The 22,646-nt window shown below is 43.2% G+C and overlaps 2 long non-coding RNA genes across 2 annotated transcripts; both read left to right on the top strand.

Annotated features, from left to right (window-relative positions):
• Positions 1 to 17,773: 17,773 nt before the first annotated feature.
• On the top strand, positions 17,774 to 19,210 carry LOC124676785. Its single transcript, XR_006993797.1, has 3 exons — positions 17,774 to 17,911; positions 18,064 to 18,621; positions 18,852 to 19,210. It is a non-coding gene; the product is annotated as an uncharacterized LOC124676785 (long non-coding RNA).
• Positions 19,211 to 19,362: 152 nt separating this feature from the next.
• On the top strand, positions 19,363 to 22,400 carry LOC124675320. The gene is made up of 3 exons (XR_006993241.1): positions 19,363 to 19,440; positions 19,555 to 22,188; positions 22,334 to 22,400. It is a non-coding gene; the product is annotated as an uncharacterized LOC124675320 (long non-coding RNA).
• The last annotated feature ends 246 nt before the right edge of the window (positions 22,401 to 22,646 follow it).

Consider the following 22,646-nt stretch of genomic DNA (forward strand, 5'->3'; position numbering starts at 1 on the left):
ATCTTACAAACCAAGGGGCACTAAACCATGCAGCTCTAGCAAAATTACAATTAAATAAAAAGTGTATATCATCTTCTAAGAAATCCGCATCCGAACACTTGCAGTCTTGGAGTTATATATTTATTTCTCCAAATTTGCTTTAGAAGATGGACTCTGACAAGGTAAACTTGCCTTGGCTTTGGCTTACCTAGTTCTTGTAGTTTTTGAAGACAAGCACAGTAATCACTTTTTTGTTCGTTTACCCGAGGGTGTGAGTTTCTAGCATATAATATTGTTGTCCTGAGAGGAGATGATTGTTGTTTGTTTGATAATATTTTCCATATGTACCTGAAAAAGCGCATCAATTAGCTGGTTGTTACATGCCTTTTGGTTAGGGAGCCACAAATCCTTGACATGGGAAGGATAAATAAAGTTGTCCCATTGCACAATGAGATTGTCATAGATGGTGTACCAATCTTAACACCACGGGGAAATCCAAATAGAAATGTTCCCAATTGTGATTTTGTAGAACGAGTGGTCTTTGAGTATTGGTGGAACTTTGAGAATTGAGCTCTGATACGCCTCCGACGTATCGATAATTTCTTATGTTCCATGCCACATTATTGATGATATCTACATGTTTTATGCATACTTTATGTCATATTTATGCATTTTCCGGCACTAACCTATTAACGAGATGCCGAAGAGCCAGTTGCTGTTTTCTGCTATTTTTGGTTTCAGAAATCCTAGTAAGGAAATATTCTCGGAATTGGACGAAATCAACGCCCAGGGGCCTATTTTTACACGAAGCTTCCAGAAGACCGGAGGACTTACGAAGTGGGGCCACGAGGCGCCGCCACAACAGGGCGGCGCGGCCTGGGCCTTGGCCGCGCGGCCCTGGCGTGTGGGGCCCTCGTGTGGCTCGCTGACCTGCCCTTCCGCCTACATATAGTCTTCGTCGCGAAACCCCCAGTACCGAGAGCCACGATACGGAAAACCTTCCAGAGACGCCGCCGCCGCCAATCCCATCTCGGGGGATTCAGGAGATCGCCTCCGGCACCCTGCCGGAGAGGGGAATCATCTCCCGGAGGACTCTTCACCGCCATGGTCGCCTCCGGAGTGATGAGTGAGTAGTTCACCCCTGGACTATGGGTCCATAGCAGTAGCTAGATGGTCGTCTTCTCCTTATGTGCTGCATTGTCGGATCTTGTGAGCTGCCTAACATGATCAAGATCATCTATCTATAATGCTATATGTTGTGTTTGTTGGGATCCGATGGATAGAGAATATTATGTTATGTTGATGATCAATCTATTACCTATGTGTTGTTTATGATCTTGCATGCTCTCCGTTATTAGTAGAGGCTCTGGCCAAGTTTTTACTCTTAACTCCAAGAGGGAGTATTTATGCTCGATAGTGGGTTCATGCCTCCATTAAATGCTGGGACGAGTGACGGAAAGTTCTAAGGTTGTGGATGTGCTGTTGCCACTAGGGATAAAACATTGATGCTATGTCCGAGGATGTAGTTATTGATTACATTACGCACCATACTTAATGCAATTGTCTCGTTGTTTGCAACTTAATACCGTAAGGGGTTCGGATGATAAACCTGAAGGTGGACTTTTTAGGCATAGATGCATGCTGGATAGCGGTCTATGTACTTTGTCGTAATGCCCAATTAAATCTCACTATACTCATCATACCATGTATGTGCATGGTCATGCCCTCTTTATTTATCAATTGTCCAACTGTAATTTGTTCACCCAACATGCTATTTATCTTATGGGAGAGACACCTCTAGTGAACTGTGGACCCCGGTCAATTCTTTTACATCGAATACAATCTACTGCAATACTTGTTCTACTGTTTTCTGCAAACAATCATCATCCACACTATACATCTAATCCTTTGTTACAGCAAGCCGGTGAGATTGACAACCTCACTGTTCGTTGGGGAAAAGTACTTTGGTTGTGTTGTGCAGGTTCCACGTTGGCGCCGGAATCCCTGGTGTTGCGCCGCACTACATTCCTCCGCCATCAACCTTCAACGTGCTTCTTGAATCCTACTGGTTCGATAAATCTTGGTTTCTTACTGAGGAAAAACTTGCTGCTGTGCGCATCATACCTTCCTCTTGGGGTTCCCAGCGGACGTGTTAATTACGCGCAATCAAGCTCTTTTTCTGGCGCCGTTGCCGGGGAGATCAAGACACGCTGCAATGGGAGTCTCCACAATCCAATCTCTTTACTTTGTTTTTGTCTTGCTTTATTTTATTTACTTTCTTGTTTGCTGCATTATATCAAAACACAAAAAAATTAGTTGCTAGCTTTACTTTATTTACTGTCTTGCACTCTATATCAAAAACACAAAAAAGTTAGTTACTTGCATTTATTTTATCTAGTTTGCTTTATTTACTACTGCTAAAATGGGTACTCCTGAAAATACTAAGTTGTGTGATTTCACAACTACTAATAATAATGATTTCCTATGCACACCTATTGCTCCACCTGCTACTACAGCAGAATTCTTTGAAATTAAACCTGATTTACTGAATCTTGTTATGAGAGAGCAATTTTCTGGTGTTAGTTCTGATGATGCTGCTGCCCATCTCAATAATTTTGTTGAATTGTGTGAAATGCAAAAGTATAAAGATGTAGATGGTGACATTATAAAATTAAAATTGTTTCCTTTCTCATTAAGAGGAAGAGCTAAAGATTGGTTGCTATCTCTCGCCTAAGAATAGTATTGATTCATGGACTAAATGCAAGGATGCTTTTATTGGTAGATATTATCCTCCCGCTAAAATTATATCTTTGAGGAGTAGCATAATGAATTTTAAACAATTGGATAATGAGCATGTTGCACAAGCTTGGGAAAGAATGAAATCTTTGGTAAAGAATTGCCCAACCCATGGACTGACTACTTGGATGATCATCCAAACCTTTTATGCAGGACTGAACTTTTCTTCGCGGAACCTATTGGATTCAGCTGCTGGAGGTACCTTTATGTCCATCACTCTTGGTGACGCAACAAAGCTTCTTGATAATATGATGATTAATTACTCTGAATGGCACACGGAAAGAGCTTCACAAGGTAAGAAGGTAAATTCTGTCGAAAAAACCTCTTCCTTGAGTGATAAGATTGATGCTATTATGTCTATGCTTGTGAATGATAGGACTAATAATGATCCTAATAATGTTCCGTTAGCTTCATTGGTTGCTCAAGAAGAACATGTTGATGTAAACTTCATTAAAAATAATAATTTCAACAACAATGCTTATCGGAACAATTCTAGTAACAACTATATGCCATATCCTTATAATAATGGTAACGGTTATGGTAATTCTTATGGGAATTCTTACAACAATAATAGGAACACACCCCCTGGACTTGAAGCTATGCTTAAAGAATTTATTAGTACACAAACTGCTTTTAACAAATCTGTTGAGGAAAAGCTCGATAAAATTGATATTCTCGCTTCTAAGGTTGATAGTCTTGCCTCTGATGTTGATCTTTTAAAATTGAAAGTTATGCCTAATAGGGATATTGATAATAAGATTGTTACTACAGCAAATGCCATCCAAGTTCGAATTAATGAGAATATTAGATTGATGGCCGAATTGCATGCTAGGTGGGAAAGAGAAGAAAATGAAAAACTAGCTAAAGAGAATAATGTAGCTAAAGTTTGGACTATTACCACCACTAGAAATGCTAATGCTCCACATGTTGCTGCACCTCCTACTAATAATGGTAAAAGAATTGGTGTTGTCAATGTTTCCACTTCTAATGCAAAGCCTGCAAAACTGCTGAAAACTGCTAAAACTGCTGAAACTGCCTGTGATAAAACTGCTGAAATTTTTTCCAACATTGGGGATGATGATCCCAATGCTTTAGATTATAATGGTTTGGATTTTCATGATTGCCACATCTCTGAAGTTATAAAGTTCTTACAAAAACTTGCTAAGAGTCCTAATGCTAGTGCTATAAACTTGGTTTTCACAAAACATATTACAAATGCTCTCATAAAAGCTAGAGAAGAGAAACTAGAACGTGAAGCTTCTATTCCTAGGAAGCTAGAGGATGGTTGGGAGCCCATCATTAAGATGAAGGTCAATGACTTTGATTGTAATGCTTTATGTGATCTTGGTGCAAGTATTTCCGTTATGCCTAAGAAAATCTATAATATGCTTGACTTGCCACCATTGAAAAATTGTTATTTGGATGTTAATCTTGCTGATCATTCTACAAAGAAACATTTGGAGAGAGTTGATAATGTTCGCATTACCGTTAACAATAACCTAGTCCCCGTTGATTTTTTTGTCTTGGATATTGAATGCAATGCATCTTGTCCCATTATATTGGGAAGACCTTTTCTTCGAACTGTTGGAGCTATCATTGATATGAAGGAAGGTAATATTAAATATCAATTTTCTCTCAAGAAAGGTATGGAACACTTCCCTAGAAAGAGAATGAAGTTACCTTTTGATTCTATTATTAGAACAAATTATGATGTTGATACTTCGTCTCTTGATAACACTTGATATACACTTTCTGCGCCTAGCTGAAAGGCGTTAAAGAAAAGCGCTTATGGGAGACAACCCATGTTTTTATTACAGTACTTTTATTTTATATTTGAGTCTTGGAAGTTGTTACTACTGTAGCAACCTCTCCTTATCTTAGTTTTGTGCATTGTTGTGCCAAGTAAAGTCTTTGATAGTAAGGTTCATACTAGATTTGGATTACTACGCAGAAACAGATTTCTTTGCTGTCACGAACCTGGGCCTAATTCTCTGTAGGTAACTCAGAAAATTATGCCAATTTACGTGATTGATCCTCAGATATGTACGCAACTTTCATTCAATTTGAGAATTTTCATCTGAGAAAGTCTGGTGCCTCAATAAAATTCGTCTTTACGAACTGTTCTGTTTTGACAGATTCTGCCTTTTATTTCGCATTGCCTGTTTTGCTATGCTTGATGGATTTTTCTATTCCATTGACTTTCAGTAGCTTTGTGAATGTCCAGAAGTGTTAAGAATGATTATGTCACCTCTGAACATGTAAATGTTAATTGTGCACTAACCCTCTAATGAGTTGTTTTGAGTTTGGTGTGGAGGAAGTTTTCAAGGATCAAGAGAGGAGGATGATACAATATGATCAAGGAGAGTGAAAGCTCTAAGCTTGGGGATGCCCCGGTGGTTCACCCCTGCATATTTTAAGAAGACTCAAGCGTCTAAGCTTGGGGATGCCCAAGGCATCCCCTTCTTCATCGACAATATTATCAGGTTCCTCCCCTGAAACTATATTTTTATTCCATCACATCTTATGTGCTTTGCTTGGAGCGTCGGTTTGTTTTTGTTTTTGTTTTTGTTTGAATAAAATGGATCCTAGCATTCATTGTGTGGGAGAGAGACACGCTCCGCTGTTGCATACGGAAAAATATGTCCTTAGGCTTTACTCATAGTATTCATGGCGAAGGTTGAATCTTCTTCGTTAAATTGTTATATGGTTGGAATCGGGAAATGCTACATGTAGTAATTCTAAAATGTCTTGAATAAATGATACTTTGCAATTGTTTTGCTCATGTTTAAGCTCTTGCATCATATACTTTGCACCTATTAATGAAGAAATACATAGAGCTTGCTAAAATTTGGTTTGCATAATTGGTCTCTCTAAAGTCTAGATAATTTCTAGTATTGAGTTTGAACAACAAGGAAGACGGTGTAGAGTCTTATAATGTTTACAATATGTCTTTTTTGTGAGTTTTGCTGCACCGGTTCATCCTTGTGTTTGTTTCAAATAACCTTGCTAGCCTAAACCTTGTATCGAGAGGGAATACTTCTCATGCATCCAAAATCCTTGAGCCAACCACTATGCCATTTGTGTCCACCATACCTACCTACTACATGGTATTTCTCCGCCATTCCAAAGTAAATTGCTTGAGTGCTACCTTTAAAATTTCCATTCTTTACCTTTGCAATATATAGCTCATGGGACAAATAGCTTAAAAACTATTGTGGTATTGAATATGTACTTATGCACTTTATCTCTTATTAAGTTGTTTGTTGTGCGATAACCATGTTCCTGGGGACGCCATTAACTACTCTTTGTTGAATATCATGTGAGTTTCTATGCATGTCCGTCTTGTCTGAAGTAAGGGAGATTTACCACTCATTTAATGGTTAGAGCATGCATAATGTTAGAGAAGAACATTGGGCCGCTAACTAAAGCCATGATCCATGGTGGAAGTTTCAGTTTTGGACATATATCCTCAATCTCATATGAGAACATTAATTGTTGCTACATGCTTATGCATTAAAGAGGAGTCCATTATCTGTTGTCTATGTTGTCCCGGTATGGATGTCTAAGTTGAGAATAATCAAAAGCGATAAATCCAATGCGAGCTTTCTCCTTAGACCTTTGTACAGGCGGCATAGAGGTACCCCTTTGTGACACTTGGTTAAAACATGTGTATTGCGATGACAATCCCGGTAATTCAAGCTAATTAGGACAAGGTGCGGGCACTATTAGTATACTATGCATGAGGCTTGCAACTTGTAAGATATAATTTACATAATACATATGCTTTATTACTACCGTTGACAAAATTGTTTCTTGTTTTCAAAACCAAAGCTCTAGCACAAATATAGCAATCAATGCTTCCCTCTTCAAAGGGCCCTTCTTTTACTTTTATGTTGAGTCAGTTCACCTATCTCTCTCCACCTCAAGAAGAAAACACTTGTGTGAACTGTGCATTGATTCCTACATACTTGCATATTGCACTTGTTATAATACTTTACATTGACAATATCCATGAGATATACATGTTATAAGTTGAAAGCAACCGCTGAAACTTAATCTTCCTTTGTGTTGCTTCAATACCTTTACTTTGATTTATTGCTTTATGAGTTAACTCTTATGCAAGAATTATTGATGTTTGTCTTGAAAGTACTATTCATGAAAAGTCTTTGCTTGATGATTCATTTGTTTACCCATGTCATTACCATTGTTTTGATCCCTTCATTCATTACATATGCTTACAATAGTATGATCAAGGTTATGATGGCATGTCACTCCAGAAATTATCTTTGTTATCGTTTACCCGCTCGGGACGAGCAGGAACTAAGCTTGGGGATGCTGATACGCCTCCGACGTATCGATAATTTCTTATGTTCCATGCCACATTATTGATGATATCTACATGTTTTATGCATACTTTATGTCATATTTATGCATTTTCCGGCACTAACCTATTAACGAGATGCTTGAAGAGCCGGTTCTTGTTTTCTCGCTGTTTTTGGTTTCAGAAATCCTAGTAAGGAAATATTCTCGGAATTGGACGAAATCAACGCCCGGGGGCCTATTTTTACACGAAGCTTCCAGAAGACCGGAGGACTTACGAAGTGGGGCCACGAGGCGCCGCCACAACAGGGCGGCGCGGCCTGGGCCTTGGCCGCGCGGCCCTGGCGTGTGGGGCCCTCGTGTGCCCCCCTGACCTGCCCTTCCGCCTACATATAGTCTTCGTCGCGAAACCCCCGCATCCGAGAGCCACGATACGGAAAACCTTCCGGAGACGACGCCGCCGCCAATCCCATCTCGGGGGATTCAGGAGATCGCCTCCGGCACCCTGCCGGAGAGGGAATCATCTCCCGGAGGACTCTTCACCGCCATGATCGCCTCCGGAGTGATGAGTGAGTAGTTCACCCCTGGATTATGGGTCCATAGCAGTAGCTAGATGGTCGTCTTCTCCTTATGTGCTTCATTGTTGGATCTTGTGAGCTGCCTAACATGATCAAGATCATCTATCTGTAATGCTATATGTTGTGTTTGTTGGGATCCGATGGATAGAGAATATTATGTTATGTTGATTATCAATCTATTACCTATGTTTCGTTTATGATCTTGCATGCTCTCCGTTATTAGTAGAGGCTCTGGCCAAGTTTTTACTCTTAACTCCAAGAGGGAGTATTTATGCTCGATAGTGGGTTCATGCCTCCATTAAATCTGGGACGAGTGACGAGAAAGTTCTAAGGTTGTGGATGTCGCTGTTGCCACTAGGGATAAAACATTGATGCTATGTCCGAGGATGTAGTTATTGATTACATTACGCACCATACTTAATGCAATTATCTGTTGTTTGCAACTTAATACTGGAAGGGGTTCGGATGATAACCTGAAGGTGGACTTTTTAGGCATAGATGCATGCTGGATAGCGGTCTCTGTACTTTGTCGTAATGCCCAATTAAATCTCACTATACTCATCATATCATGTATGTGCATGGTCATGTCCTCTCTATTTGTCAATTTCCCAACTGTAATTTGTTCACCCAACATGCTATTTATCTTATGGGAGAGACACCTCTAGTGAACTGTGGACCCCGGTCCATTCTTTTACATCGAATACAATCTACTGCAATTATTGTTCTACTGTTTTCTGCAAACAATCATCATCCACACTATACATCTAATCCTTTGTTACAGCAAGCCGGTGAAATTGACAACCTCACTGTTTCGTTGGGGCAAAGTACTTTGGTTGTGTTGTGCAGGTTCCACGTTGGCGCCGGAATCCCTGGTGTTGCGCCGCACTACATTCCTCCGCCATCAACCTTCAACGTGCTTCTTGACTCCTACTGGTTCGATAAACCTTGGTTTCTTACTGAGGGAAAACTTGCTGCTGTGCGCATCATACCTTCCTCTTGGGGTTCCCAACGGACGTGTTAATTACGCGCAATCAAGCTCTAGAAGGTGGACTTAGGGGTATGGGGTTTTGGATGCCAAATGGAGGAGTCAGGAAAATATTTGAATTTCAGCACTGTGTGAAGTAGCTCATTTGGTTGGTTAGCAATTCTCCAAGATGCCATAAGGATAAGAGCATGATTCATGGCTTGGATATTACGAATACCTAACCCTCCTTCATCTTTTGGTGTGCAAATATCCTATTGGCAGGTTAGGAATACATCCCTGTAGGTTTAACGATGTGGCTTTGAGTTTGATCTTTTGTATTGCTTTTGTAAGATATTGTGAATAATCTAATAAAAAAAACCGTGTGCATCCCTTGCATGCAGAGCTGGGATGATATTTCCTCTATTTTGAAAAAAAAGAAAGAAAAAGGAATACAACCATAAAACATCAACTAAGTGAAATGGCATAGCAAATCTAGGCCCGACCTGAGTGTTGAAGCAAAAGGATCACGATGAGTGAGGATACTTATCAAAAAGAGTAAAATACATAGTACTCAAACTTGTCGGTGGGTTTCAGATTGATCATCCTACTAAGAGAATACCTAATTACGATCACTAAATTCCGCTCCCGCAGCGCTGTGTATTTGTCGACGTGGCATTCACGGGACCAAAGTGTCAGTGCACATGCAAGATTCCAGTATTGTTTATTTTTTCAGAAAACCCCTAAAGCTTGGGAATTGTAGAAACAGCTATCCATCCCCTTCCTCTAGCACCGAATCCGGCGAGTTTTTCCCCCTCCTGCCCATGCCAGCACTGCTCGGCATCTACTTCCCTGCGCACCAGGAAGCCTCCTCGCTCAAGAACGGCGGCGCGCACCAAGATCAGCAGCCTCCGATTTGTGGCCCCCAGATGCGAGCATCGACGCCGCCAAATCCGTTCCGTTCCTTCTCGTCGCTGGCGCAGCCCCGCCTCCTACCCAGCACTGTGCTAGACAACCGCGGACCTCCACTCTGTCATCTCGCACGCCTGACATCCGCCGGTGCCGCAGCCTGGCGGCCAAGTCGCTATCGAGTCTGCCGCCCACGCAAGGAGTTAGCTCCTACTCTGGGAATTCTTAATCCCAAGGCATCTAAGCTCGGGGTGGGGCGCACAAAGAATATTCCGGAGTGCTCGCCGTCCCGTACAGACCGTGTGGGATAGGATGGTTGCAGCGATGCCGACGCCGTGCAAAAGCCCTAGGTCGCCACAGGAACCATCCTAGTTGTGGTTGTGGTCGCGCTGCGTCGCCGGTTTTTTGGCCGCTGTGAATCGCGGGAAGAGGTGCCCTTCATTCATGCGGTAGGCGAAGGGGAAACGGTGGAGAAAACAAAAGGTCTCAAGCAGGACTGGCCCATATGAGCTTGTCGCGGCCCGAACCATGAGAAATCGCCTAATTCAACCTGCCGAGTAGCCGCCCTGATACGTAGGCTGGCCCACTTGACACTAATTCACAAGCTAAATGAGTTCAACGACGCTGCCCCGATTAGAGGAATGATCTGGAGCGTTGGCAAGTAAGATCTGACGGCCTGGAGCGGCAAATCATTGTGTTAACCAGTTCTAGATAAAATTTGGGGCTCCCTTGACATTCTTTAAGGGAATCTCCAGCGGCCCGGCTCAAACACACTATGTCGGTCCATTTTGGCCGCATGGAGACGGGAACTAGGAAAACCCAGCCCAATGGCCCAATTTAGACAGACCACTGTACCCACCATGACCTATTTGCTGCCCAAATTCGGGCATCAAATGTGTCTCCACGGACACAGCGTGGGCCGTGTGTGTGTCCTCCCGTTGCTAGCGAGGGCCCACGTGGCAGCTGGTGAGCTCCCTCTTTGCCTTCTGCACGCGCTTGTCACCGCGATCGATGTCTCATTTCGAATTCAATGGTCGCACCAGGGCTTGCATGCGGCAGCTGGTCTTTTGCGCCGCGAGCAATGGCACGCGCTTGGAATCCAACGACGACATTGATGGTAGTAAATCCCCATCCGTTTTAAGGCCATCGGTCGTGCCTTCCCTTGCCTACACTGCCCCAAAACCATTAACCCTCTCTCACCTCCTTTTTCCCCAGAGCACCAGCACCCTCCCTTCCTCGAGGACACCATGGGCAAACGATGGCCCGTGAGTAATCCGAAGAACAACGACCATGAGGCAGGGTCATCAGCAGCGAAGCCGAAGAAGAAATGTGCACATCTCCCCATCCTCGTGGATGTTGTGTGGATGTTGTACAATAATAGGAACGACTACGAGGGGTGGGACGATGTCCACCTCCTCGGTGACTGGCATCTCAACACGCGGAGGGTGCCCATGCCTCCGATGCCACGTCCGGGTCGGGAAAGGTGCTAAGAGATCATGCGGAGGTGTGCCCTTCTTCTTCTTGATCTCCTGGTGGATCCACCATTCGTCTTCGATTTGACTTTGTGGGACACCTACGGCAATGTCAAGTGGGACCCTTGACATTGTGTCGGGTTCCTTAGCAACGACGAGTTCGTGCACAACCCTCCGCCAGCCGTGGAGGTGAGATCAAGGTTGAGGAGAATTCAAGGATGACACGACCGACTACCTACCTAGGCTACCTCGTAGTGGCGTAGCCAGGATGTTAACCTTCTGTAGTCATTTCAAAGTTTTGTAGTCAAATACATGTATTTATATGATTTTTTCGTCATTTTCTGCATGATTTTAGCCTATGTACGTGAAAAACAATCTAGTAATATGACTACTTGGTTGACAAGGTCAAGGAGGCCAAGGGTGTGGGGAGGGGCGGGGGCTGGGGGGTGGGGGTCGATGAGAAGGCGCTTAGGCTCGCCATGAAGGCATTACAGCTGCAGGGCACACCGAGCGTGTAGAGGCATACTTTGACTACCCACATGCAAGTACGGATGGACTAGGAGGAAGCGCTCACTAATAGGAAAACCATTATAGGTAGAAATGTATTCTATGGCCCACGAAAAAAATATGCTCCACAAATATAATTCGGTGGCGCGCCAAAAAATATGCTTCAAATTTCTGTGGCGCATGTAGTACTGGTGCACCACATGAAGGCAAAGTTCTGTGGCGCCTGTGAACGGATGCGCCACAGAATCTACATGGAGCCCACGCGGGTCCCGCACTGCACATGGACGAAGGGAATTCTGTGGCGCATCTGCCACATGCGCCAAAGAAGTTCATCTTTCTGTGGCGCACGTAGGCATATACGCCACAGAAAGTTGAATGGATTTTTTCTCCCCACGCAACTCCACCACCCCTGTGGAGTGCCTTTTTTTTAGCACTGTAAAATATAAAAGAGATAGATAGAAATTTCAATAAATAAAATCATTCGAGGTTCCCATGTATTATGTCATCTAGTACCACTGAAAATTAACAGACATGAATTTCGACTTTTTTTTTTGCAAAATTGCGTTGCAAAATCATCAAAGTAGATTTGTGGTTGCATAGGAACTCGAAAAAATGCACAATATATCAAAATGACCGGGAGAAAATTCTACATCCGAATTCACCCGGGCTTGCTCGGTTACACAATTTTAGAATCGCCAAATTCGAAAAGAGTAAAAAGTTACGACAAAATAAAGACTTTTTGCTGCAAAATAGAAAATTCGAAAAAAAAATCCGTGGCGCATCTTATGCCCATGCGCCACAGAAGTTTTGGCCCAGATTTTGAATTTCGGAGGCGCCATTCTCCTCCACCACTTCTCCTCACTTCTCCATCTCCTCACTTCTCCTCCACTTCTTCTCCCCTCCCTTCTTCTCCACCACCACAACCACCACCACCACCTCCTTCCTTCTTCTCCCTCCTCCTCCTCCTACGGTTTCCTCCACCGGCGACCACCACCTTCTTCTCCTCCTCCGGCGACCACCACCTTTTTCTCCTCCTCCGGCGACCACCACCTTCTTCTTCTCTTCCAGCAACCACCACCTTCTCCTCCTCCTCCTCCGGCGACCACCACCACCTTCTCCTCCTCCTTCGGCGACCACCACCACCACCTCCTCCTCCACCACCACTACCACCATCACCACCTCCTCCTCCTCCTCCTCCTCCACCACCACCACCACCTCCACCATCACCTCCTCCGGCCGGCCGGCCTCCTCCTCCTCCTCCACCCCACCCCACCACTCACTTTCCTGCGAAATTCAAAATAAAAACCGGTGAAATTCCGGCGGTCCCAGATCTAGATTCGGTGGCGCATACTGACCTGGCGCGCCACAGAAGTTTCAAGAATTCTGTGGCGCATGTACATATGCGCCATAAAATTGAAATACTAGTCGCGTGGCAACTATGGCAACCGAGATATGCGCCACAGAATTCTTTTTTGGTGCGCCACAGTTGGCCTATTTTCCACTAGTGGCTCAGGTTCGCCATGGATGCCTCCCGTGCGTCACCCCGACAAACACCAAGGTCGCCGTGGGACCAGTGGTCTGTTCTTGCTCCAGCAGCTCCATCAGCGACATTCGCTATAGCGGCTCCTACGCCGGTGTTCCCTCTACGGCACCGGCGCCCAACTGGTCGTGGGAGATGCTGGTGAGCGTGGAACAAACCTAGAAGAATGATGACAAGTAGTAGACATGGATTTCGTCCAGCCTGGTTTTTTTAGTTTGCCTTCTTTTTCGTTTCAACTTCGTAAATTAATTTCGCTTTGTACATTTTTTTTGTCCGGGCCGCTAGGCTTCCCCTGAGCAAAACAAACTAGGGTGACGATACAAACGATTTTGTATTTATGGCCCGACCTAAATGAAACAAAGCGCACATGTCCCTAGCTCTACATGACACACTCTTCCTACCTTTAACTTCTCTGTCGGGCTCCACAGTCTTGGAAAGTAATTGAAACTGGAAACTCAATTCGTCTCTCGGATGCATATGCTACCTCTACAACAAAAATATAATTTTAAGTGTTGAAAATTTTTGACAAAAAATCTACATGTACATCTTTATAATATATGTGCGGTCGATAAGTTTTGCGAGAAACTGATATTTTTGTGGTATATGTAAAAAAGAAAATTTTGTCTCGTCAGAAGCCTTATTTTTAGCATCAAATTTTATCTTTTTTATTTTACCCGCACCACACGACAAGTTGATTTTCATGGAACGACTTTTTTGACGCATATCATGTGAAGATGTACGTGTGAATTTTTAGTTTAATTTTTTTACATTTCAAAATATATTTAAGATGCATTTCAAAACAAAAGGAGCATATGCTCTCATGAGCTAAAACAACCGCTCCCCATTGCCTTTTTGCCATCTGGAAATGCTTGCGCACCCATGCATGCACCTGCAGATCGATGGACGTGGCAACAAGGAAAAAAATAGCGCGCTATAATAAAATGGCGTCGGCTAAAAAATATGCTATTAGCGTCATTATAGTGCATATATAGACGCTATATATGCTGAAAATGATGTAGCGTGGCATGTCCAGAAACGCTATAGCGTGCTATTAGCGCCGAAATAGCGCGCTATTTTTTTCCATGGGCAACACGCGGGAGAGAAGCTATCCCGAATTCCTCCGAACCCAACCTGGCCAAGTGAAGTGCGTACGTACGTGCTGTCGTAACACTCTGATAGTGACTCTTCCTGGCCGGACGCAGGGATACCTTGCGCCCAAAGGATATATGACAAGCCTATCTATGAGACTATGACCGTATGACGCGCCCTTTTGCCATGGCCGTCGTGCGCATACCGAGAATTGCTCCGCCAGAAAGCATCAGCGCAATGAGCTCGTCCGTTCTTTGCTTCGAGAAATCTAGGTGGGTTGTTTGTATAATAATAAGTTGACGGGAGAATTAGGGTCGACTCCGATGCATGCATCAGTATCTATCTGTCCCTGCGAGGACAAAGCTCGTGTACACACACTGATAGCTACTCCCGGCATGCACGTGTGAAGGACAGTAGTCCATTTCCAAACATGCCATGCGCCAAGAAAACAATGCAATATATAGAAAGACTTCTCAAAGAAGAAATAAAACGAGACATTTGGAGATTTCTACGAGTCGGAAGATCCGATGATGCAGAAGATAGCAAGAATTCATTCAATAGAATCATGGCAATTTTAGTCCAATGATACAAACCTCAATGAGATTAATTTGTCGGCAAACAGGGCATATACTCAGAGAAAAAAAATACTATCCGGTAGTATGTGGAGCATTTTGCGATGGCAAGGTGGAATGCTACACTACTCTCCGGTAGTATGTGCACCTTTTTATGGTAGAGGAACTATGTTTTTCGAACCTTTTGCCTTGTTTAAAAACATATAGTATTCTTAGTATAGAGTATGTATTTATTACCCCTATATGTGATATTGTGACCATTTTTACTCTACATTAAAAGATAATATTTTGCACTTTGTGTTAGTGTGTGACTTAATTTTCTATTTTTTGTTTTTTTAAACATAAGGCCTTAGGCCCGGCTTTATATCTAAAGCCCCTATGTTTTGTTCTTTCCCTAAACTTCTAACATTTTATCATGTTTCTGTTAAAATCTGTAAAAAATTGTGCGACTTATTGTTGAACAAGTATCGTTAGCCACATTATATTGCACTCTCCTCTGCGCGCCATGCATGTTGGGTGTTATCTAGTGAGCTGTCATGCTATTGTAACATGTGGGTTTGCTTGCCAGTATGGAAAAATAAATTGAGGTAAACAACGTCAGGTTGCTTAATCGAGAGGTTAAACATGGCCGTATTTTTAAATATGGTCAAAGTCTTCACAAAAGTCAAAGTAAAAAATGTGAAACATACTTATCATTCAGATAATGGACGGACAAAATATAGTACTATATGCATATTCACAGCCATCTGTAGAACACAAAAGATGATCAATTGAAGCAGCCTTTTTAGGCCTGCAGTTAATAATGTGTATTTTCTGAGGTCGTAATCGGGTGTTAGGACCCGTGAGCGAAGCACCAGTAGGTTTTACTCAGGCCGAAGAAAGCACACGGGACTATTTAAAACAGTCCGAAACTTCGGACATCCTTTTTCACGTTTTCATCGAGATCACTGCCTGAAAGCAACTCTCAGGTGGAGCATCAACTAGATTCAGACTCCAGGCTTTCTGTTGGTGAATGCTTGAATCTTTATCACGGTACTTTGTTGTCCCAATTGCGGATAACTCTCTAGAAAGGACGAAGAGAAAACGGGAGATAACTCTCAGTCAACATTCACGTATTACAATCCAGATGCTTTTATTTAGTTTCAGTCCATATACTGTAATTCCATATAGTATGCAAATTACAGACTCGATCAGCAGATGCACGGCTGCCGGCCGGTGCAATCCTTACGTTGCATGGCCATATGTAAGGCACGCCGTCGATCTAGCGGCAGGCAGGCCAGCCAACCTATCTACAGTATGGACAGGGGCATCGACTCGTCGATCCACAGATGACGCAGTACGCCTGCGGGTGGTGCGGCGTCGCGTACCATGGCATGTACATCAGGTCCTTGTTCGCGTCGCTATTGTCTCCGCCCTTCTCAGCGCCGCCGTCCTTGCTCTCCTCCTTGGCTGGGCCGACGGAGACGACGTGCGTGGTGAAGCGCTTCTTGCGCAGTCTCTCCACGACGTGGACCGGGTCGACCGTGCCGACAACCGTCATCTCCTGCTTCTCCATGTTAGCATCAATCTTATCGATACCTGAGGCAATTAAGTTATGGATCAGTGGGTGCACACTAGACTGCAGACTGGTGCGTCGTGGTCAGCTCCCACGGTGATTGGGACGAAGCAGAGCAAAGGACAAAGAAGAGAAGGCTAGCTAGTATACCATGCAGACTGGTGATGGCCTCCATGGCCTTCTGCTTCTGCCAGCCGTCGTGCAGGTCCAGCTTCAGCACAGACTTCTGGAGCCCTCACAGAAAACAACAGCATCAGCAAACCATGAACCGCAATTGAAATCAGAAACTAAAACCCCAGTTTGATTGACTGTAAGTAATCACCTGCTGCATGGCGTCAATCGATTTGACCCACAAACCTTGATCGGCGGATTTTGAATGGTGGAATGAAATGCTAGGCGATGATAGACATGAATGGTTGAGGAGGAATAATGTTTCTCCTCATACTATGATATGTGAGTCCATAGGGAGTGATGGCGGGTTTGATTTTATAGGGGCAGCCAAAGGGTTCAACAACCTCGGGGCAAAAGTCTCCGAATTATCTAAAGGTATGATTGTTGCACCCCCATGGGGCTCTCACAGCGATTTCAGCTTCGTGGCCGTTGGATCTTGCTAGCTGGGTTCACTTAGTCGATCTCGTCCATTCATTCCGGGCCAGACCTTCCTAGATGAAGCCATGTAACAGCCAATTTCTACCCGCCTCCTTCTGTATTTGGGACCCGCAGCTCGTCCGGTCCACTCGTCAGTCGCTTGGGTGGGTTTCCAGTTAGTTACGTGTGGCTGCGGGCGTAAGGGGTTGGCTGCCCACCCAATCCCCACTCACGTTTCTCTCTCCCCCAATCCCCACTCACGGTTCCTCTTCCCCAATCCCCATGGTTCTTCTCCCAATTCCTCAACCCTAGGCCAATCCCGACCCCGCTCGCCGCCAGCTCCTGCCCCTCTCTGTTCCTCGGCTCCAATGGAGCGAAGCCGGCGACGCGACGCCTCCTCCCCTTTCCACGGTTCCTGAGCAGGCGCGCACGCGAGCGTGCAAGGGCATGCGGGGCGGGCTGGTGACCAAGGCGAGGCCAGCAGGTGACGGTGGTGAGGGGCCTGTGCGCGGCGGGCTGCTGCTGTGCTCCGCCTCTCCATCCCCCCATCGAGGCGGAGGACGACATGGCATCTCGCGCGCCTCTCCTCCCTCACGGCGCCGCTGATCCCTGCTCCGGCTCCTCCCCTGGCGCGGGCGACCTCCGGCAGGCGCCGCCGGCGCGGGCAAGGGGCGGCGCGACCGGTCCTTGTAGGGGCGGCGTGGGAGGCAGCGAGGGCGACCTCCGCAGGCCATCGAGCGCGCGGGGAGGGCGTCGACGTGCTCTCTCGCGCTCCCAGCACCTCCGAGCTCGTCAGGCAAGAGGGGCTGCTGGAGCTCCGCCCTCGACGGCGATGGCGGACAGCGACGGCGATGGAGCGGCCTGCGAAGGCGCGCGGGGGCGCTGGCAGCGCCTCGACGTACCGCCTTCCGCGTCGAGCTTCACCTTGATCTTGCGCCGTCATCCTCACCGGGAGCAGCGCCGCCTCCGCTTCGCGCGGCCAACCTTCAAACCCATCCCTTTCACCCTCTCCCCGCCAAGGTCATACTCGACCAACACAAGCCAGGTAAGGGCACTCGTAGCCTCCTGTGTAATTTTTCTGCTGTTGATTTGTCTCCTCCCCTCTCCCATCCACTCCCCATAATTTCTCAGATTTGCTTGTGTAGATGTTTTGTATCTATGCATATAAGGTATTTGAGTAAAATCCAAGCACTGCAGGTACAGATTGGTTCTTTTTATGCCATATTGTATACTGTGAGAGATTATCACTGTCATCATGGCCCCAGCTTCTACAAACAGGAGCTCCTCGACGCCTCTCTTAGTCTTTGATACCATGTCTCGACATGACTTTTGCATATGCAGGTTACATACTCTCGTGATAAGTTTTTAGCTCCATTCTTTCTCACATGTCATGAATCCAGATTGGTTATTTGGCTGTTTTTTTGTGCATGATTTTTGTTCAGAAGTTCCTAATTGTTTGATCCAAGTGGACCTTTTCCATTTGTATTTGAGAGCTTCATTCTTCTCTGAAATTTGTTGCAAGTATCATTTACATCATGTCCCATACAGTTTTGTTGTACCGCTTAATGTGTTGGAAAGTTTGGCTCGTGAAATATATTTAGTAGTCATATTTTCTGTGCACAGATGAATCTCTCTCCTTTGAAGATGGCTATGAAGAAAAGAACTAATCAGTTGTAGGATGGTTACATTACCACATGGGAGAGAATATGTTTGTTGTTGTGATGTGCGCAAGTCCAGCGTTAATTTATGATTATGGTGAGTTCCATCTTTTCAATGCTTGTCATCTCTGAAATTACATACAATTTGTTCCCTAATACAGTAATACTGTACAAATTTAGAAAGCGGCTGACATATGATTTCTTCCTGGGTGTTTACATAAGATTATCCATGCAACTTTGAGGATTGTTTACCTTTTGCGGACCAATTTATATTTGTTAAAATTTTAGATCTAATTTTATTGTTAATTCTCTCTCGCTATATGGCAGGTATACATGCATGATCTATTTAGAAAAATGGTTATTTGCTTGGCCACCGAGGCCATGCTGCTGCTGCGCTCTATCTTGGTGATATTTAATTTTGTTAAAGTATGATAATTTTTCCCTCTTGGTGGATATTTAATTTTGTTCAGGTCATTTGATTACAGAGACTTATTTATTATTGTAAAGGATTTTCCCAGAAATTTGCCCTCCAAAGTGATAATTTGCCTTGAATGTAATTAAATATTGTTCACCATCTAATATGTTTTGTACTGGATATGGCAGATACACATCTGCACAGGAGATAAATGATAGCCTTATGGACTACCCCCTATGAATGTATGCTCTAACTCCAATCAATGATCTGCCAAGGCCTTCCGACCTGCCGACATGTACTTATATGGTTTCAGAAATATAATGTCTATACCTGACCTATTCTTTATATTTCTGCTGATGTTTGCATCAAGGCCTTCCGACAAAGATTGAACTTATATTTCTGAAGTTTATATTACAGGTATGGTCAGGTATAGACAGTAGATGAGAGCATGCACATCTATATGAAAGTTTCAGTTTGGTCAATAGCATGAATTACAATCCGGTAATTCAATCATTAAGATTCGTGAATCATGGTTGTTATTTTGTACAAGTTTTGCATTCTCCAATTTATGGGGATCCCCTTTGAGAAACTTCTTTGCCCTATTTTATTTTTCAGGTGCATAAAAAGAATTACAATGAATGGTTATTCAGATATGACCCTTCAAAGCTATTGATATTCGTATAGGTAAATGGGCGACCTAATTATAATTTTACTTATATGTTATTATTTCTTCACTTACGAGCTTTATGAGCTCTTCCTATCTATATGCTAGCTTATCTGTATCACAGTTTGTTACTAGAGCAATTTCTGACCTGTTTGTATAGTTTATATAAGTAGCTCACGCCTTAGTTTGAATTTTGATTGAGAATAAGTTGGCATATAATGTATTTGGGGTTAGTTGCGCCTCTCTACTGCTGCTGCTCCCCAACCTGTTGTCCCCCTTGACTGCAGAGACAAATAGCACATCTCTTTCACCATTCCCCTCATCTCTGATTATTTTCAGACCTGATTTACCTGGTTGTTACCTAGATATGGTTATTGGTTGCCAAAATCATTGATTGTTTGTGTTCTAGATCATACATAAATGTGGGCTCTATCAGCTGGATAATACTGAACTGATGGATCTTCCATTTCTCTATCGTTTTAGGTACGTTGTTTAAGTACAGAAAGTGTTTTAAGTACAGAAAGTGGTTGGTATTTGTTTCCTATTTTGGTACAAGAAAAATCTTCTAACTAATTCTCTGTACAATCTTGCATGTTGTGTATTACATTTCAAGCATATATAATGTCAATGATATACTATGTTTTCGGGACACCATATTTCTTTGTATGCCATGCTCAAAGGCATATATTATTTCTCTGACTTGGTTTCTGACATGGTGGAAGCAAAGTCAAGCTAGATATGCATGTGTCGACGAGGTGACAAGCTATCTCTTGGTTTAATGCAAATATATTTTCTCCTTTCCCCCCTACTATAACTGACTCAAAAAATACATTCAGGCTGCCGTTGTTAAACTGAGACACCTCATGCAATTTATCGGGAGGATGAACTATTGCCTAAATTATCTCGAGACCAACTTAAGTACAGGGAATGATCCAAGTTTCCGTTGCACACGTAATTGAAAATCTATCATGGAATTACTGGAACTGACCATGGGTCTTTCTTCCTATTTTCCAACTCCATTGGCTTGCTTATTTCTTTGCCTTCTGCCTTACACTTCTTTCTTAGTTTGGCTCTATCTAGCTACTAGCCAATGCACTGATTTAGGTTGTTTGTTCTCGCAATGTTTTTCTCTTCTTCTATTTACTTTTTACCTGCATTTCTTTTGTAATTTGAATCTTTCTGGTGGCTTATGCGTAGGTTTAGGTTAGTCACTCTAATATGTCGATTCTCCGCATTCTCCAGGATGCAATTTCTACCAGTGTTCATGCCTATTGGAACTGACTGAAAATATTATGCTGCAGAAACCTAGGAAAGTGGCAATGCAAGCAATCTGAGTGAAAGAATTCATACCTCGAGGGTCTCAGAGGAATGTTGTTGTGCGCATATCCCAGATCCGGGAGAACATGGATCAAGAACAAAATGTCTCTGAACTAGGGTTCATTATTGTGGAGCAAACTGGTACCTTCTGAACATTGAGATACTCGATCCCTCCATCATTACCTACACATGAGGTCCATGAGTTAGCAACTTAGCATGGCCTTATCATCAAATTATTTATCCATACTAACTCATCCTTTAGATAACGAAAACTATAACAGCATATATCATCAAAGCTCCTTTATATATCATCGAAAACATGGATGAAGTGCAAATTTTTCAACATGGACAATTTACTCTAGATACTGGATATGAATGGTACAGTAAAGGTACATCTCATTTAATTAAATAGTGGATGAGCAAACTATTTGTTTTCATATGTGGTAGGATGTCTGTTAGTTCATATTGGAAAGATGTATATAAAGGTTGAGTGTTCTACTCCGCACTTCATAAGCTAATCAAAGGATGCATACTTATCTTTGGAATGCTAGCTTAATAGTTAGTGTCTTTATGCGACCAGTGTATTAGTATGTCCTGAAAGAAGAGCAGAAACCACTCTTATTTATGATTTTATTGTTTTTACTCTGTAATGTCTTGCTTGGTTTGCGAAGTAACAAAATTCTTTATGGTTAAAAAAAGAATTCATCAACTCTGTTTTTCCACACCTCGGTCTGCTTCATATGAATACAGATAAATGGGATACACACAGTTTTGGATATTTAGTTTCTCCATTTTGTTGTTTGCTAAATTCTGGGTTGTGATTTTGTTGTCCAATAAAGCGTATACTGATGCATGAAATACTTATGCTCCAGACCAGGGTTCTTGCACATCAGTAAGCACTAAGAATTATTCATCTTGTTCTCTTCGAAGAAAAATACCTACTTATTTCGTGTACCTGCGTATTACCTGCTTATATATGTGCTAAAATTACAATGGATTTTGTCGGCCATTGCTGAGTGTAGTAGAGTTCTCTACATTCTCTAAGTATACTTGTTCGTTGACTGTTTATCGTCGATTCTCTAAGATGAATGGACATCCCCAAAATGGCCATGAGATTTTGTCTAATCGGGTGGATGGAACAACTGGATGTATTTCATAAGTATGGAGGGAAGAGTAATAGCTTCTTTCAACAAGTTTGCCTAGAATGCAAAGATAAAGTTAGATCCCATGTGGATGACGAGGCTCTAAGCTACTCCTGTTTCCACCTGGTAACTTATCTTTTATCGAACAACTATTATGGTTCCTGCATTGGATGTTTATCTATTATTTATCATAAGCATTCCATTAGTTTACTTACGGGATTGTATTTCCTTCTATATTTATACTTGTTTTTCATGTGTCGTGCAATGATAGGTTGAGAAGCCAACCTTACAATTTTATGGTCTTCTAAAGGGGTTTTTGGGCACTTGTTTATGTCAGCGAGAGGCTGTTCACATATTCAGACTACGCAACTTTGGAGAAGAGATGAATGGTACTTATCCGGTATATTTTTTTCAGTTCTGAAAGAAGAAACTATCCGACATGATTTATTTGCAGACTGTGCATGTCACTTGAAGCATTGGTTTATCTATAGGCATCTCCACCGCGTTAATCAAGAGAGGTTTGAACTGTAGGTATGCGTTTTACGTTGTTTTCTTACCAGACTCATGGTGTGCAAGCTAGGTAT

The sequence above is a fragment of the Lolium rigidum genome, chromosome 7 (assembly GCF_022539505.1).
Source record: "Lolium rigidum isolate FL_2022 chromosome 7, APGP_CSIRO_Lrig_0.1, whole genome shotgun sequence".
Lineage (NCBI taxonomy): Eukaryota > Viridiplantae > Streptophyta > Magnoliopsida > Poales > Poaceae > Lolium > Lolium rigidum.